The following is a 16850-nucleotide window of genomic DNA, read 5'->3' as shown; positions in this document are numbered from 1 at the left end:
GGGCGTGGCGCGGAGACCTGGGCGCGCGGTGGCCGCAGGGCCCGAGTGAGCGCCTCTTTGGTTTTACGCAGAAGGAAACAGGGCCGGAGGGACGGGGACTTGGACAGGGGCGCACGACCCTCTCTGGCCACTCTGTGGCAAACTCCCTGCACCCCTGTTCCAGGTGAGGTGCGACCACACCAGCCCGAGAGTGCACTGCACAGGGGACACAGGCGCGCCCCCGTGGTGAGCGAATCTGGAGCTGCGGTAAAAGGATCTGAGGTACAATCTGAAGTTCCTGAGAAAGGAGTGACCCCTCCCCAGGGAGAACTAGGCGGAACAGGGTAGGAGGGGAAGAGTTGGCACAGCTGGAGGCCCAGGTGTCAGGCATCTTCCGGGCTCTCCTTTGAGGAAGGAATAGCCACCCCACCACACCCCACCTTTCTGGCCTGGAGAGATTCAGAGAGGGGAGGGATTTGCCCGAGATGACAGAGCCAAGATGGGAACCAAGTCTTCCTCAGTGTGTTGGGCCTGTGAGCCCCAGTGCTCCCACAACTGCTGCCTGTGTCTCACCAGGCAGGTAGGCAACTGTTAGACCCCAAAAGCAGTTCAGCCACTTCTCAACCTCTGGGGTGGCTGATGCTGCCCAGGTCCGGGTCAGCTCCTCTCCCAGGCCATTGCTAGGCAAATGTCCATGGTTGGCCGCATTGCAGCCCCCTCCCCATCCTGTGTCAACCCAAGTGCACCCCATCCTCTGGCAGCCCCACCACCTCCCTGCCACCTCCACCCACAGTTCTGCACTGCGAGCCTCAGTGCCCAGCGTCTGGTCTCAAGTTCATGCACTTCCTGTGGGTGCAGAGTGGCTGGCTCCCCTCTGGGCACAAGTGCTTCCTTCTCTTACTGCGTACCCCTGGGCAGAAAGTGGGTGCTTGGCACATGTTGAGTACCACCAAAGACAAATCAAGTGATTTCTTCAGCCAGGAGAAGAAATATAAACCCGGCCTGAAGCAATTCCCATCAGCCAGTGGTCCAGCACCAGACATGGTCAGATTCTGGGTTGGGATTACCTTGGGGGGCTCAGCATCAAGATGGAGCAGTGGGCTGGGGTGGGCTTCAGCCCTAGGGCCCCATTGGAAGCCATCAAGGGGCAACCCAAGAATACCAGTCACCTGCACTCACAGCTGTGGTTTGTTCGCAGCCATCTCCCAGATTGTCATTCTCTCCTCCCCAGCGTCCCTCTTGGCACCTTCCGCTGTTACTGTGGGATCCGGGGATGAGACAAATACTTAATATCAGCTTGAGCCAAAAGTAATTAGGAACATCAATCTGCTGCCCCCAAACCCATGTGACACACTCCAAATGCAGAGAGAAAATGCTTCTGATGGCTCATGTGCTGCAGGCTGGTCCCTTCTGCCTTGTCCCCAGGCAGAAAAGAAGGCTGGGCAAGCAAAGGTCTCAGATCCCCCAACCAAGGGCTCAGCCTAAAGAATCAACTCAGAAATGTGTGCTCCCCTCCCTCTCACGGTGTGGCTTCCCAGGTCCCAGCTGCACACAGTCCATCTTTCTTGGTTTCCCCCAAAGCAGAGCCTGAGACAGGTTTGGATGCAGGGGATTTAACTGCAAGGTAATGGCAGGAGTAGAAGAGGCTGTGCATGGATGTGATTGGAAAGATAGAAACACCAACAGAAAGGGTCTCCAAGTCACATTGCTGCCTCTGTGCTTCCCTTAGCCCCCAGGGCCTTTACCCATTGTTGTCAGCAACAGCAAACTCCAGCTCATCCTTCAAAGCCCAGCTCCATTGTCATCTCCTCTGTGTAGCTCTCCTGAGGCTCTCTCCATGGTGAGAGATTGTGCTGCATTATCCTTCCTCTGATGACATGTATCTGTCCAATCTCTCTTTAAGGACTGTGACCATGTGTCCCCCTTTAGTTACAAGACTGCCCCTGCGATATTCTGAAGCACTGCCCGGCCAATCCACTAAGGCTGTATAGGCCCTGTCTGTCAGCCTCTGCCTTCAGGACCCTCTGAGTCAGGTCCCACCTCTTGTGGCCATTCTGGGCCTCCTGATGTGAGACTGTGCCTGCCTCCTGTACCCGTTCACCTAGCCTTTGTCCAGGCTCTGTATTGGGTGCCCCCATGCAATGGGGAGGGGCTTGTTGGCCTCCTGGGAAAGACTTACAGCAGTGGGCACCATCTCACACTGTGGTGGGGAGCCCCATAAGAGGGAGGTGCCCGTCTGGTCCCACTGGCCACCTCTGTCATGGCCCAGGACGTGGGGCCCTCTTTCGGCCTCTGTCTGTCACTCTGTCCCAAACTCTGCAGCTGTCAGATTTCCCCGCACCTCATCCCCTCCACTGTGCCTGGCTCCACTTTACCTTTCAGGGCCACTGGACTCATCCTCGGCTCATCACCCACGCTCCACCCAGCGTCTACTGCCTCGAGCTCGAAACCCACAGACCTGCCTGCTTTGAACCCACCAGGGGCTCCTCGGTGCTCTCCGTGGAAGGAGGCCCAGCCCTCCCTTTGCATGCCTAGCATCGCTATCTCCTCCGCCCTTCTTTACTTGGGCATAGCTGACCCTTCCTCATTCCTCCTCCCATGCCGCCTCCTCCAGGAAGCCTCCCAGCCTGCAACCATCCATGACTCTGCAGCCTCCCACGTCCCCTTCCTGCCTCGAAGTTGTCCAACCTCTCCTCCACTCCGTAGCTCTGCCCCCAGCCCAGCCCTGCTTCTCTGTCCTCCTGGACACCCAGACCCTCTGCCCTCTGTCCCCTCTGCTCTCCTGTGGGGTATGAGGCTCCCCTCTGTGGACCTTGCCTTTTGAGAGTCCTCTCTTCCTCCTGCCTCCTCACCTCTATCCCCCATGGCGGCTTCTCTTTGTCCTTCTGTCCTTCTGATCCCCCTGCCTCCATCTCCCTGTACCTGTGTCTCTCTGCTTCTTCCTCATTTTATGCTTGGTTGTTCTTTCTTGTTTTCTCTCCTCTTTCTCCATTGCCACTGCACACAATTCTGATGGTGGCCTGGCCAAGTGCTGGACAGCTGGACCTGCCTGGGGCTGTCACCCCATGTCTTGGGGCGATGAGCAATGAAGGGAAGGCGGGTACATCATCTGGGGTCCCCTGAGTCTGTCCTTGGCTGGAGGCCGCCTTCCCTGTGTGGGATGCTCTTTGTCCTTGATAAGCTCTGTGAGCTTCCTGAGTGTCTGTGTGTGTGCATGTGTGAGTGTGTGTGTGTGAGTGTGCGTGTGTGCAGTGTTGGACAGGGCCCAGGGAGGCAGCAGCCACAGTGAGAGAACCAAACCAGTCCCTCCCCGGGTCTGCTCTTCAAGCTGTCCCCTGGGCCCTGATGGCAAACAGGCGCCCTTGCCACAGGCAGAGCAGATGGCTGCTGGGGCTCCTTCTCAGCCCTGTGGGTGTGGTCGGAGACTAATGGGCTCCAGGAACCTCCTCTCCATCCTATGGTGTGCTGGTTGGGAGCCCTGCTCCAGAACCACATACCTGGAGCACCTCTTCCACTCACCACCAGTCTAAGCAGGGCTGTTGTCTGACACCCTTGTACCAGATTCACTTCCTGGGAGTGATTTGCTTGCTCTTGAGCCAAAGGGGCCCAGGCCCAGGCTTCACTCAGCTTTTGCTGTTCTACCTGCAGCTCTGGGCAGCTTCATGTGACCCCTTGCCTCTGAGGGCCACCACTTCCCTAGGGCAGAACATTACCGCTCATCTCACCCATGTTGCATGACCTGCAAGCCCCAAATTCGCCCCTGTGCTGTGGGTCAAGGTTCCTCAAGGGTATGAGGTAGGAAGTCCAGAGTCCCACGTTCTCACCCCTCTGAGCAGGAAGCTTACAAAGCCCAGAGTCCAGCCTCCTGGGTCCTGTCTGTGGAATGCTTTTGGAGAACCCCACCTTCCTGAGAGCTGGGGAGTGTCCCCTCCCTCCTCCTCTGCATGTCAATACCTGGGCCTCAGAAATGCGCGACATTAGAAAAACTGACAGAAGACAATGATATAAAAATGTATTATCGCACAGGGGGGTATCACCTGAAGAAAAGTAAATGCTCAGAACCCTCTGTAACCTAAAGCCTTGGGTATCCTCTTCAGAAGGCAGGGGAGGAGTTGCTTGTGATTGATGCTGACCAGGTCTCCCTGGCAACAGCCACCTGCGGCCATCTCTGTCTGGTCAGACCTATGACCCCTCCTTCCTGTGAAAAGCTCCTGCCTATGGCACTGTCTGCTCTCATAACGTGGAGAGGAGTAGCTTTCCTTTGCAAGAGGACAGTTTCTCATAGCCATCCCTCTGTCTGCATAGGTCTGCAGAGTCCCTGAGTAACCAGCTAGAGTTATGCCCGAGATATACATATTCTGGGTGGGATATCTCAGTCTCCCTCTCCCACAGCAACAATGCAACATCTGAAGATGCAAACAGTCGAAGATGTAACAAGGCTCCACCAGAGACAAAAAGCCTGCCACGCTGCCCACCACTAACAGGAGGTGCTGCAAAGCCCCTGGAACAAGATCCTGCCACGCTACCCACCACTAACAGGAGGTGCTGCAAAGCCCCCTTGGAACCAGATCTCCACATTTTAGATCCTTTTCCATCTAAATACTGTAGTAACACTGAGACAGCAGTCCCTAACCTTTTCAGCACACCAGAGACAGGTTGTGTGGAGGATAATTTTTCCGTGTAACAGAGGAGAGGGTCTCAGGGTGCTCCACGTGCATTGCATTTATCACACAGTCAGACCTCTCTGTTGATGTGCATCTGTGTTTGCAGCTGCTCCCCAGCACTAGCATCATCTCCTCAGCTCCACCTTAGATCATCAAATGTTAGCTTCTCATAAGGAACCTGCAGCCTACATTCCTTGCACATGCAGTTCACTGTAGGGTTTGAGCTCCTATGAGAATCTGATGCTGGAGCCGATCTGACAGAAGGTGGAGCCCAGGCACAATTTGATTGATGGGGTTACTATAAATACAGATGAAGCTTCACTTGCTCCACCACCACTCACCTCTTTCTGTGCAGCTTGGTTCCCAGGAGTTGTGCGTCTCTGGCTTAGACAGTCCTCCAAGTATGAGCTTCAAACCAACACCATCTTCACTCAGGAACTGGTTAGAAATGCCAGCTTCCAGGCTCTACCCCAGGCCTATTGAGCCGGAAACTCCTGCATGGAGTACCTCAGAGGCCTCTGACACCATTTAGGGCCCAGGGATTTACATCATGGAGGGTAGTGAGGACCCTGTCAGCTAAAGTATGAACAGAAGATCTGAAAGAGTGTCTGTCACCGTTCCTCTCCCAGGGATCATAATTGGATTTTACCCTGAGCTCCATTGTCTGCACTAAGGGCTTTCAGATTTTTCCACTGAAGATGAGGGGGCCATAGTGCAGCAGGGAGCAGAGACAAGGGGAGGGACAGAGGTCTGAAACCAGCAAGGGACAGGTGCTTTAGTGAGCATGCATGCAGGCTTAGAGGCCCCGGGTGCCAGCCTGCATTGGCCCCAGTTGTCCCTCTGAGGCTGAGCCTCAAGATGCCCCCAGTGGTGTGAATGGCAACCATCCTGATGGTGCTCCTCCATGAGACAGCAGGGATGTGGCCTCAGGGACTGGGAAGATCTTGGAGATTCTCCTACAGCCCAGCAGCCCCTTTCCAGATGCCTCTTCCGCCAGGCCGGGCCCTGGCAGTGCCCCAGATGTCCTACTCTCTTATCTATCTATGCCACCACCTATGTCACCACTATCCCCTCTCTCCACTGAACTCCCCACATGTACCACCTCCCTAGGGCTAAGTACTCTGTCATAGCTGTATTTCCATTCGCTGTTTGTAAAGAGCACACTTTGGATCAGATGGTTGCCAAGGTCTCTTCCTACTTCAATATGTTCCAGACCCCAGCTCACAAGGACACGGCCTATCTCCTCCACCACACCTGCCCTAGGTATATGCAGGGCTCGAGTGTGGGACACATGTATGCATAAACAGTTGGATTTTGAAATGCCTTAAGAGAATCCTTGGTCTGTATGAGGTATTGTGATTTATTGAGGGAGGCGTATAACAATGAAAAGAGAAGAGGCACTAATATATTTGTTTATTGTCTGGCCAGTACACATAAAAATTCTTTAAAGTGTCCAAAATATATCTTCCCTGTTCAGGTCCAGGAACCATCTCTTTGTGTTTTTTTATTGTCAGATGTGCTATTCCAGATCCACTTCTCCCCACCCACCATGAGAAAAAGGTGACAGTGCTGTTAATTATCACACTGCTGTGGGTCTCGGGGACCTGTCTGTTTTGAAACAATGTGCATCTTCTTCCTCTGCAGTTCCTTGGTTGGGGCTTAGGACATACACCGCCCCAAAATATGACTGTAGGAGACCAGAATATGCCACCCCAAAATACACTTCCTTGATGTATTTTGAGCTGGCTATTCTGAGAAACTGCAGACACAGGAGCAACTCTGAAAAGACACCCTTTTGTAAAAGAAATTTACATCCATAAGAAACCTACACCAGTAAAGTCTAACAGGAAGAAGACTGCTTTGGACACCTTTCATTACCTGAGAGGCTTTATCTGTATAACAGAGCTACCTTTATTCACATTCATTTCCTCCTCACTTCCTCCTATAACTGGTCTCCACCACCCCCAGAAGCCCCAGGCTCCTTTCTATCCCTTTCTGTAGCTCAGAATGCTCTAAATATCTTCAGGTATTGTGTAGGACTCCTCTGAACAAAAGCATAATCAAATATGGGTTTACTCCCGTTAATCTGTCTTGCGTCCATTTTTTAATTTATTTTATTTTAATTTTTTAGATAGGGTCTTGCTATGTAGTTGAGACTAACCTGGAACTCACTATGTAGCCCAGGCTGGATTCAAACTCACAGTGATCGTCCTGCCTCAGCTTCCTGAGTGCTGGAATTACAGGTTTGTGCCACCGTGCCTGGCTGTCTTGTGTCCATTCGATGAAGAGCCCAATCGAAGAACCCAGAAGAGGTAAGAGTCGGTAGAAAGCAAATTGGGTTTACTCAGGGGCCAGACCCCTAAGTAAGGGGAGCTATCATCCCTCCCAAAAGTCCATCTTAGTAACTCAGGTACTTGAAAGGGCTTTTGCAGGGAAGGAAAAGAGATGAGAAGTTGACAGACAGGAAAACTACATTCTGTGCTGGGTGGAGTCTCCTTCATTCAAGTCCTACATCCTCTGTTCCTTAGTTGAAACATAGAGATTGACCTTGACTTCCTGGGGCTAATTCCTGTCTGTCGATTCTTTAGACAAATGCATTACTTTTCTGCAAGTTAAGCCTCAAAGCAATTTATATGCTTTGTGTTAATCAGTGCACAAAACAGAGTAAGGAGGACTACTACCTATTTTGATGTTATCTGAAGCTCATCAAATAGATGTTCTGGGTTCTGTAAATGTAAAGAACGATTAGTAATCAGTTAACATCTTGATTACTTAAGTGCAGCTTTTCTTTCAGTTTTCAGGATGCTGGGGCAAAGGGAGGGTAAGCAAAAGTAATTCTGTCAAGGATAATTCACGAAGGGGCAGCCACTGTCGCCGTCACCCTGCTGTGAACCTAACACTGGCTGGATCATTGCTTGTTCATGGAGCACTTGTGGCTGGGCAGAGTAGGGAAGAAGAACCGTGGGTGCTGTGGGGAATTCATCAGGAACTGACAAAAAAAAACCAAAAAAACAAAACAACAACAACAACAACAACAAAAACAGTTTCGATGTTCCTGGGAAGCTCTTTAAGGAGATATGGATACCCCAAAGTATGACCCTCAACAAGCTGGGTACTTTGCACTAGAAAATCACCTCAAGGTGGGGCTGACCTCCTTCTGCCTCTCGGGTTCTCCACCCTCCTTTCTTTCATGCAAGGGGCTTTCTCAGAGGTCCCCTTATTTAACTAGAGACCAGACCCAGCAAAGAGGAGTATGACTGCCGTTGATCTTCTCACTGAAATGTGATCAACCACAGAAGAGCAAACTCATGTCACAGAGGAGGGGACTGAAAATCACCACACCCAGGGCCAGGAGAGCTTTGTCCCAGGCCACTGTCTGTTCTTTGAGTCTACTCATTTCTCCTAAAATCATTCATCCTTCCCAAAAGTGCCTGCAGCCTCCCACTTCCCTCATCCTTTGAAAAAGATATTAAAGTCTCAGCCATCTGCCCTTCTTTGTCTTATTTTGTGTGGCTCCCATGTACCTGTGCATGTTCATAAATGTGTGTGCCTTTTCTCTTGTTAATCTATCTATTGTCTGTTTATTTTATCAGACTCAATTACTGAATCTTGAGAGGGAGTTTCAATTTGCCTAAATTCCCAAAGAACAAAATCCTGTTTTCTGTCATCATTAAAAATGGGGACTGAGTTCAAGACTAAAAAGATGACAGTTCCCAGCACTTCATGGACTTGGGAGCTTAAAGGCCATTTTATTTGGTCTTCACCACAGCCCTAGAGCAACTTCTATCTCCATTACACAGCTGAGGAACTTGAGGCTCAGAGATCTGAAGCCCACAGTCATCTCACGGGGCAGTGATAGGGACAACATTCAACTCTGGACCTGCCTGGGTCCACCTAGGCTCTTTCTGTTGGACTGTGGGTGTCTTCTGATTGCTTGGACCCAGACCCAGCTTCCAGAGCCTTCACTGAACATGGAGCACAAAGGGGCAGCATGAAAGTAGAGTACTCCAGCTCACCTATGGGCACCTTGCTTGTGCTCAACAGCTCACCCTGTCACCTCATCATCTCATTGTTAAGGCGCCAGCTCAGAAACCAACACCCAGAAGTTCCCCTCCATGTGCTACAACTTCATGCCCAAGACCCACAATGGCTGCATCTTTATCTATTTCTATAGATTTATATAACAGAATCCCCAAGGCTGGGTTATTTATAAAAAAGAGAGGTTTATTTAGAGCATGATCCTGGTGGTTGGGAAGCCCAAGAGCATGGCACCAGCAGATGCTTGGCTTCTGGGGAGGCCTCCTGATGCTTGGGCTCATGTCATAAAGCGCAAGAGATTATGTGGCAAAGAGAGGAAGCTACAGAATATCAAGAAAGTGGGAATCGCTGTTTTTTTTTTTTAAATACTGGGGATTGAATACAGGAGGACTCTATCACTGAGTACATCCCCAGTCCTTTTTATTTTTCATTTTGAGACAGCATCTGGCAGGGTGGATCCGGCTGGCTTGAACTCACAATCCTCCTGCCTCAGCATCCAGGTATGTGCCCTTTTGCCTGGCCTGAAACTACTTTTACAACAACTCACTCTTAGGGTGACTAATCCAGTACTGTGAGAGTGATAAAGGCATGAATCTTTGCACAGGGGCTCCACCCCATGACCCAAACACCTCCTACCAGGTCCCCCCACCCCGGCACTATGGCACTGGAGAATTAAAATTCTAACACATGGACATTTGGGCTGGGGAACACTCAAACCTCATCAAGTCCCTAACTCATTCTATGAGGTCAGCATTACCCTGATGACAAATCTAATCAAAGACATTGCCAGAAAAGAAAGCCACAGATCAGTGCCCCTTACAAACACAGATGGTCTGAGTTTTAAATAATTGCTGATTGCATACAGGTGCTTTCCAAGCGGAGTCTCCACAGATCTTCCAACTCACAAAGTTGTGCCTACGTGGGCTGGGAGAGGCTAAGGGACATGTGGGCAGCCACACAGCTGTGAGTGGGAGTGAGAATTTAGACTCACATCCAACCTGAGCTCAGCTCTTCCCACCACCCCACCCAGCCCTGCAAGTTCACACACCCACCCATGACCCAGTCTCACCTCTGGAAGGCCCCTTGCCAGGTGATGTGCCAGGGTAGCTGCAAAGCCTCCTGGGAAGGTCACAGACACACCCTGGACAGGACTTCTCAGCCAAAGAGCACACAGTGACCTGTATATAATGAGGGTTGTATATGTGGGAAGACAATGTCACTGCCTGGCCAAGACTTTAACTCTCTTTACCTGGACCTCAGTCTCCTTGTCTGCAAAATGGAACAAAACTCTAAGACAGTGACCACTTCAAATGGTGGTGAGGACATGGGGCAACACGAATTCTCCCGCATGGCTGGTGGGAGTGCAAACTGGTCCAGCCACCAAACAGAAAGTCTGGTGATTCCTTACAAATATACCCTCTTATCGTGCAGTTGGTAATTGCATCCCTTGGTATCAACCAAAATGTGATAAAATCTCATGACCACATGAAAATTTGCATGCAGATGTTTATAGCAGCTTCAATAAAAATTGCAAGATGTCCTCTGGGTAATTGGATAAACAAACTGGGCATCCAGATAATGGGCTATTAGTGCTGAAAAGAAATGAGCTATTGCCCATGAGAAGACACGGAGAAAGCTTAACTACATAACACTATGTGACAGGCCAGTCCTAAAAGACTATATTCTGTATGATTCCACCTATATGATAAGCCAGGCATGGTGGTGCACACCTGTAATCCCAGGACTGGGGAGGCTGAGGCAGGAGTTGCTGTGAGTTTGAGGCCAACCTGGACAACAAGCAAGATCCTATTTCAAAGAAAACAAGAACAAAAATAAAAACAAAGCCCAAAAGCCAATTGCACAATAGCCTCAAAAAGACCAAACTGTGGACCCAGTAAAACAATGAATGGTTGCCAAGGATTGGGGTGGGAGGCTGAATAGATGGAGCACAGAGAATTTTTAGGGCAGTGAAACCTTTCTCTACACAGTGATGGTGGAATTGTGTCATTAAACACTCATCAAGCCAGCAGAATGGACAAGGCCAAGAGGGAAGCTTCCAGTAAGCTGTGTACTTTGGATGAGAAGGATGCGTGAGCACAGCCTCACTGACTGTGACTGCTGTCGCTTTGCCAAGCAGGACTTGCAGCGGAAAGGGTGTGTGCATGTATGAAGTAGGGACACATGGAAAATTGATGTGCTTTCAGCTCAACTTTCCTGAGAACCTAAGACAGCTCTTCAAAATGAAGTTTTTTTTCTTCAAATGGGTGCTAAATCACTAAACTGTCAGGGTGCACTGGAGGTATGCTGAACTGATGCCCACACAAACAGTCCGTGCATGGGGAATCCACTATTGCTCCCACAGCCTGGTACTAGGCTGCTTTCAAGCCCCAGTTGCAGAGGAAGCTCAGGTTGGTTGCTTTGACTTTTTTGGTCAAAGTCCTTAGCTGCAAACCAAGATAAAAATATTTGCTCCCACTTCCATGGCAATCTTTCTGGGTATCTGTATCTGGTGAGGTTCTTGCACTGGGGGGGAGTCTACAGACTCCCAAACAGCAAGTATGTGACAGCAGAGGAGGGACTATACACCCTAGCTCACGTCTTTCTCTTCTTAAAGCCATAGTCCCATTGGACTAATGCTGCACCCTTATGACCTCACTTATCCTCAGTTATTTCCCAAAGGTCCTGCCTCTGACTCCCACAGTCAAATTAAATTTCTATCTTTCTAATACCTTACAATAGGGAAAAATTTTCACTATGACTTTTGATGAGGAGGGACATTAAAACCCTACCCAGTCTATGTGGTTTATAGTATTGGCCAAGTCCTCTATTTCCTTATTGATCTTCCTTCTATTTGTTCTATGCATTATTGAAAGTGGGATATTGAAATTGTGAAATGTTATTGTAGAATGGTCTTTTCCCTTCAATTTTGTTGATATTTGCTTTATATTTTGGGGGGCTATGTTGTTAGGTGCATGTATGTTTATAATTGTTACGGCTTTTAAATAGATCAACCCTTTTGTGAATATATAATATTTTTCTTTTCTCTTATAACAATTTTTGACTTAAAGTCTATCTTTTTCTGACATTGGTATGCTGCTGCAGCTGTGTTTTGGTTACCATTTGTGTGGAATATATTTATTCTTTCTTTCACTTTCATCCTATTTGTATCTTTGAGGGACTTTCCATGTAGGGCTTCCAGATTCAGCAAATAAAAGTACAAGATGCCCAATCATATTTGAATTTCAAAGAGCAATGAGTACTCCTCACTTTGGCACCACATATACTAAAAAAAGGAACAATGAGTAATTTTTTTAGTACAAGTATTTCCTATTTAATATTTGGGGTTCATTTATACTAAATATTTTAATCTGAAATTCAAATTTAACTGGGCCACCTGTATTTTATGGGTAACCTATTCCAGTAAAAAATGTAGACTCAGACTCCACACTCTGCAAACTCTGATTTAAAGGGGTAAATTAGGGCCCCCCTGGAGAGCCCATTTAGGGTTCACAGGGAACTGCAGTCCCAGTGCAGGGAGCTCCAGTGTCACACGGGGACCAGGAAGTGTAGCTCCATTGTATCAGGTAAATGAGAGATTAGCTAGGTCTTTGGATCAGGGCCCTTGTTTCTTCCTGAATCTCCCAAGGTTCCTCCACCCTACCCCACCAGCACCAAAGCACCAAAAGCCCACTTTTTTTTTTTTTTTTCAAAAGCCCACTTTTGACAAGCCCTGGGGATGATCCAGCTGGCCTTCTCCTGAGTGTCCCAACTGACAAGAGCATGGGAAGGTCAGCTGCAAGAGAAAATCATTCAGGCCTTTTTCCTGGGCCCCTGGCCCTAGGACCCAGTGCCTTTTGGCAGTTACTGCCCTTTGGGTATTGAGGGGATAAGACCTGTGGGAGAACTGGGCGCTCACAACCCTCCCCATCTACATTCACTGTAAGTGTGCGGACTCATGTTCAGGCCGTAAGCACACCTTTACTGAGTGCACACTCACACTACACACTGGCCCACCCTGTACAGTAGCAGGGTGAGCACAGCTTACAGACTCAGACCTACCAGAACACCTCACAGACAGGAGGCCCTACACACCTCTGCGTACTTGTTTACACTTTCTCAGCTCGGTACACAGTGGCAGGGCACAGTCCCAACAGTCTCAGGCACTTGTGGGGGGGAAGTTGGTGGGTGGGCCTGTGTGTGCAGCTGTGTGCCTGTGTGTGTCTAGGTATGTGTGTTTCTCTGCATACTCTACCGCCTGCACACCTGTCCATCCTCCAGGCATCCATCTCCACTGCAGGGAGGTTGACAGACATGGTCTCCATGACAACCAAGGACCCCTACCTGTCCCACTGGGTGCCAGTTACCTCCAAAGACCAGGTGCTGGGGCCCTGCTGATTTTTTTTCCCGGGTCTTTGTTCTCAGTGGGGCCAGGGGCCAGGGCAGAGGGGCAGTGAGGAGGAAGGGCAGAGTGGCCATCTGGACTCTGGAGAGAGGGGCTTCCGGCAATGTGCGAGTGCTCCAAGATGGCAGATGGGCATCATGGTGCCTGGGAGGAGACATCCCTCCACGGCACAAGCAGGTGCTCCCCCTGCCCAGCTCAGACTCCCCAGCCCGACCCTATTTCCTGGGACCCTCGGATCTGACTAATTTGGGGTGTTTTTTTTGTTTTGTTTTGTTTTGGTTTTGGGTTTTTTTTTGGTACCGGGGATCAAACTTGGGTCCTTGAGTTTTCGAGGCAGGTGGTGGAATCACTGAGCTAAATCCCCGGCCCCTGACAGAGTTGGAAAAACTGTCTGCAGGCTCCCTTTCTGAGAGCTGCTGAGAGGTGGCATTGTGCTGGGATTTTGGACACGAACCGCTTTACAACCAGGGCTGCTGGACTCTTGGTGTGCAATCCCCTTGGGAGAATGCAGCTGTCTCGGACCGTGGCCCGGGGTCTGGTGAAGAAGTCCCTGCTCCTAACTCCATCTCAGGGTCTGCTGCCAGGAGCACTCAAGCCGACCCAGACCGGGAGCGCTCCCAAACTCTATATGAGGCGAGCACAAGTGCACGCAGCGGGACAGCGAACACTCGGCTGGAAGAAGGATGTGTGCATGCGCCCCCGGATGGATATTCCTGGAATTACATTCCTGGACGGACCAGGCCAGCTGGGAGCATAAAAGGGGCCCCCACTCTGTTGCAGATGAGAACCTCAGAGATCCTGACAGAAAATGAGAAACTGAGGCTCAGAGAGAAAAAGGTCTGTATTGAAAAAGACTTAGAGGCACCTTATCACTACCAAGGTCTGGTCCTAACTAACGTTGCTCTTTGCACTGTTGCATCTACAAGAAAGTACTGAAAGTTCTCTTGCGTTAGTGTCTTTAAGAGTTTAAATGGTGAATGCTGCAGCTGAGTGCCATTTAATGGAAAGGCAAGCTCATGAAAACATCACAGTGCGTCCTCATCCACCTTATTTACCACATCTGACACGATGCGCCTTCTGGCTCTTGCCCAAAGTCAAAATGACCATGAAAGGTAAACATTTTGAATCAATTCAGGACATTGAGGCACCAGGACAGTGCATCTAAAGACACTAAGGAAAGCAGACTTCCAAAGTTACTTCGGAAAATGGCAAGAATGGTGGGATAAGTGTGTTTGGAGCCAGGAGGAATATTGTGAGGGGGGATTCGTGGCAATATATCTTTTACTGTAATAAAATAAATTAAATTAAATATTCACCATATTTTTATCTCATCTCATATTACTTTGATATCTCTTTACAACTTTCTTAGTAGAATTAAGTCTATACCTGTTATGTCTTCTATCTAGATGTCCCCTCAAAGACTCATGTGGTCATAGGTGGGGCTTTTCAGAGGTGGCTGGATTTAGGATGTGTGGCGCTGAGATCAAGGATGTGATGCTGGAATTGATTTCTGGTTTGATGCCAGGATTAAGAACCTGAGTGTGAGTGCTACCTACCCTGAGGATATAAGGGACAGAAAGAGGGTTCCTGATTGTTGCTTGCTGCTTCCTGCCTTCCCTGCCATGAACCATTTCCTCCTCTGTGATGCCTGCCTGACGTGCTGTCCTGCCTTGGAGCCAGCCAATTATGGACCGAAACCTCTACAAACTGTGAGCTGAAATAAACCTTTCCTCCTTTAACATTGACTGTTGGTTAGTTGGTCTCAACAATAAGAAAAGCAACCAACACAATACCAGAAAGACAATTTTAAAAAAATATAACTACTTTATGAGTATTTTATGATATTATTAAAAAATTTTTGTACAATTCTTTTTTAAGTCTTCGTGATACTCCTTCCTTTAAGTTACCCTAAATTCTGTAACTATTGCCCTGCTTTGGAACAGCCAGATCGTCTCAGTTTTATACAATTGCAGGCAATGACAGAATTCACATCTTTGAGCATAAATCTTCCATGCCACATCCCTGCTGATTTCCTTAGAAAGGAAATTGCTATGTGAGAGAAACAAGCATTTCTAGGCTACAGACTCTCAATCTGCTCTCTGGACACATTTTACCAATTCACACCCCACTTTCTCACCCAGCACAGGCCAGCACTGGATATGAGGATGTTTTGCAGTTAATTGTCACTGCTCTGATTTCCTATAAAGCTGAGCACCTTTTCCCCATCTGTTTCCTGGTTGTTTGCTAGTGGTGCCTTCATAGCACCGAATCCAAGGCTCCCACAGTGGGGAACTGGGCGATGTGGGGGCTCAGCAGGTCCACACCTCCCCAACCCCCAGTCCAGAGCCCAGGGTGCCCTTTCCAGAACCCAGATCCCAAGATATGCTGGATGGCTCCCCCTACTGGCAAGGCCAGAACCTGTTACTTAATTTTTCTAGCCTGTCTCTCCATAGTCAGGGGATACCAGCCCCCACCCTACCTTCAGGTGGGCCCACTTGCTGAGCTCCTCCTGCCACCATCTCCCTGCTGGATGACTCTCAGCCTCCAGCTTGGCCTCCCTATCCATGCTGCCCCATGTTTCTCTCTCCGGAAGCCAGTGGCCTAAGCTTTCAATATGGTCCAGCCACTTCCTGTTTGAGACCTTGAATGGCCCCCAACTGGTGCCAGGGACATGGCCACACTCCTCAGGGTGTCTGGTAAAGGCCTGTGTGGTGCAGTGGGCCCTGCCCTCATCTCTGATGGCTTGGTCTTCCTCTGCCCTGCAAAATCCTGGCTGTGCCCTATAGGCACAAAAATGCCAGGGGCAGTCTCACTTCTGGCCTGTGCCTAGGCTGATTCTTCTGGCCTTTTATTGATGCAGCCCTAATTCTTCTCTGCCAGGAAGCAAACCCAAAGCCTCACACATGCTAAACCCCTAATTCTTTAAGACTCTGCCAGACATCACCTCTACAAACTGTCCACCTGGTATTGGTTTCCTGTGGTTGCTGTTAACAAGATCCCACAAACTGAGTGGTGTTAAACAACACTAATTCAGTCTTGCACAGTCTGGAGGTAAGAAGTCCAAAGGAAATGTTATGGGGCTGAAATTAAGGTGTCACCAGGGCTGCAATCCTCAGGGGCTCCAGAGAGGAGCTGACCTCTGCCTTTCTGGGCTCTGAGGCTGCCTGAACATCTCACCTCAATCCACTTCTCCCCTCCTCCACCACCACAGCTCCCCCCACCTGTGATCTTCCTGCCTCCCTTATAAGACCTTGTGGCTACATTTAGGATGACTCAAAGAAAATCCCTCCCTATCTCAAGACCACTAATTTAGCTGAGCATGGTGGAACACATGCCTATAACCCCAGCACTGTAGTAGGCTGAGGCAGGAGGATGACGAGTTCAAGCCTGGTCTGGGCAACTTAGCAACTTAAAGAGAAATGGCTGGGGATATAGCTTAGTGTGAAGGCCCTGGGTTCAGTCCTTGGTGCCAAAAACCAAAGAAAGAACACCCCCCCAAACAACAAAAACAACAACAACAACAATAGTCCTTAATCACAGCTGTGAAGACTTCCTGATTCATAAAGCAGTACTTGTGATTCCGGGAGTAGGACCGGCCCCTTGGGGGGCTTTATTCAGCCTCCCTCCACATGCATGCAGGCTGACTTGCCTGATTCCCCCCTCTCCCGGCTGATGACAGTGGCAGCAGCCAAGCTGCCCTATGTTCGTTGGGCTGAGGGCCTGGTGCAGAAGCAGCACTGGTGGGATGTTTGTTGAATGAATGTTTG

This window comes from Fukomys damarensis, unplaced genomic scaffold (assembly GCF_012274545.1).
Source record: "Fukomys damarensis isolate Sample0158 unplaced genomic scaffold, DMR_v1.0_HiC HiC_scaffold_25, whole genome shotgun sequence".
Taxonomy (NCBI): Eukaryota; Metazoa; Chordata; class Mammalia; order Rodentia; family Bathyergidae; genus Fukomys; species Fukomys damarensis.
This window is presented reverse-complemented; position numbering follows the sequence as displayed.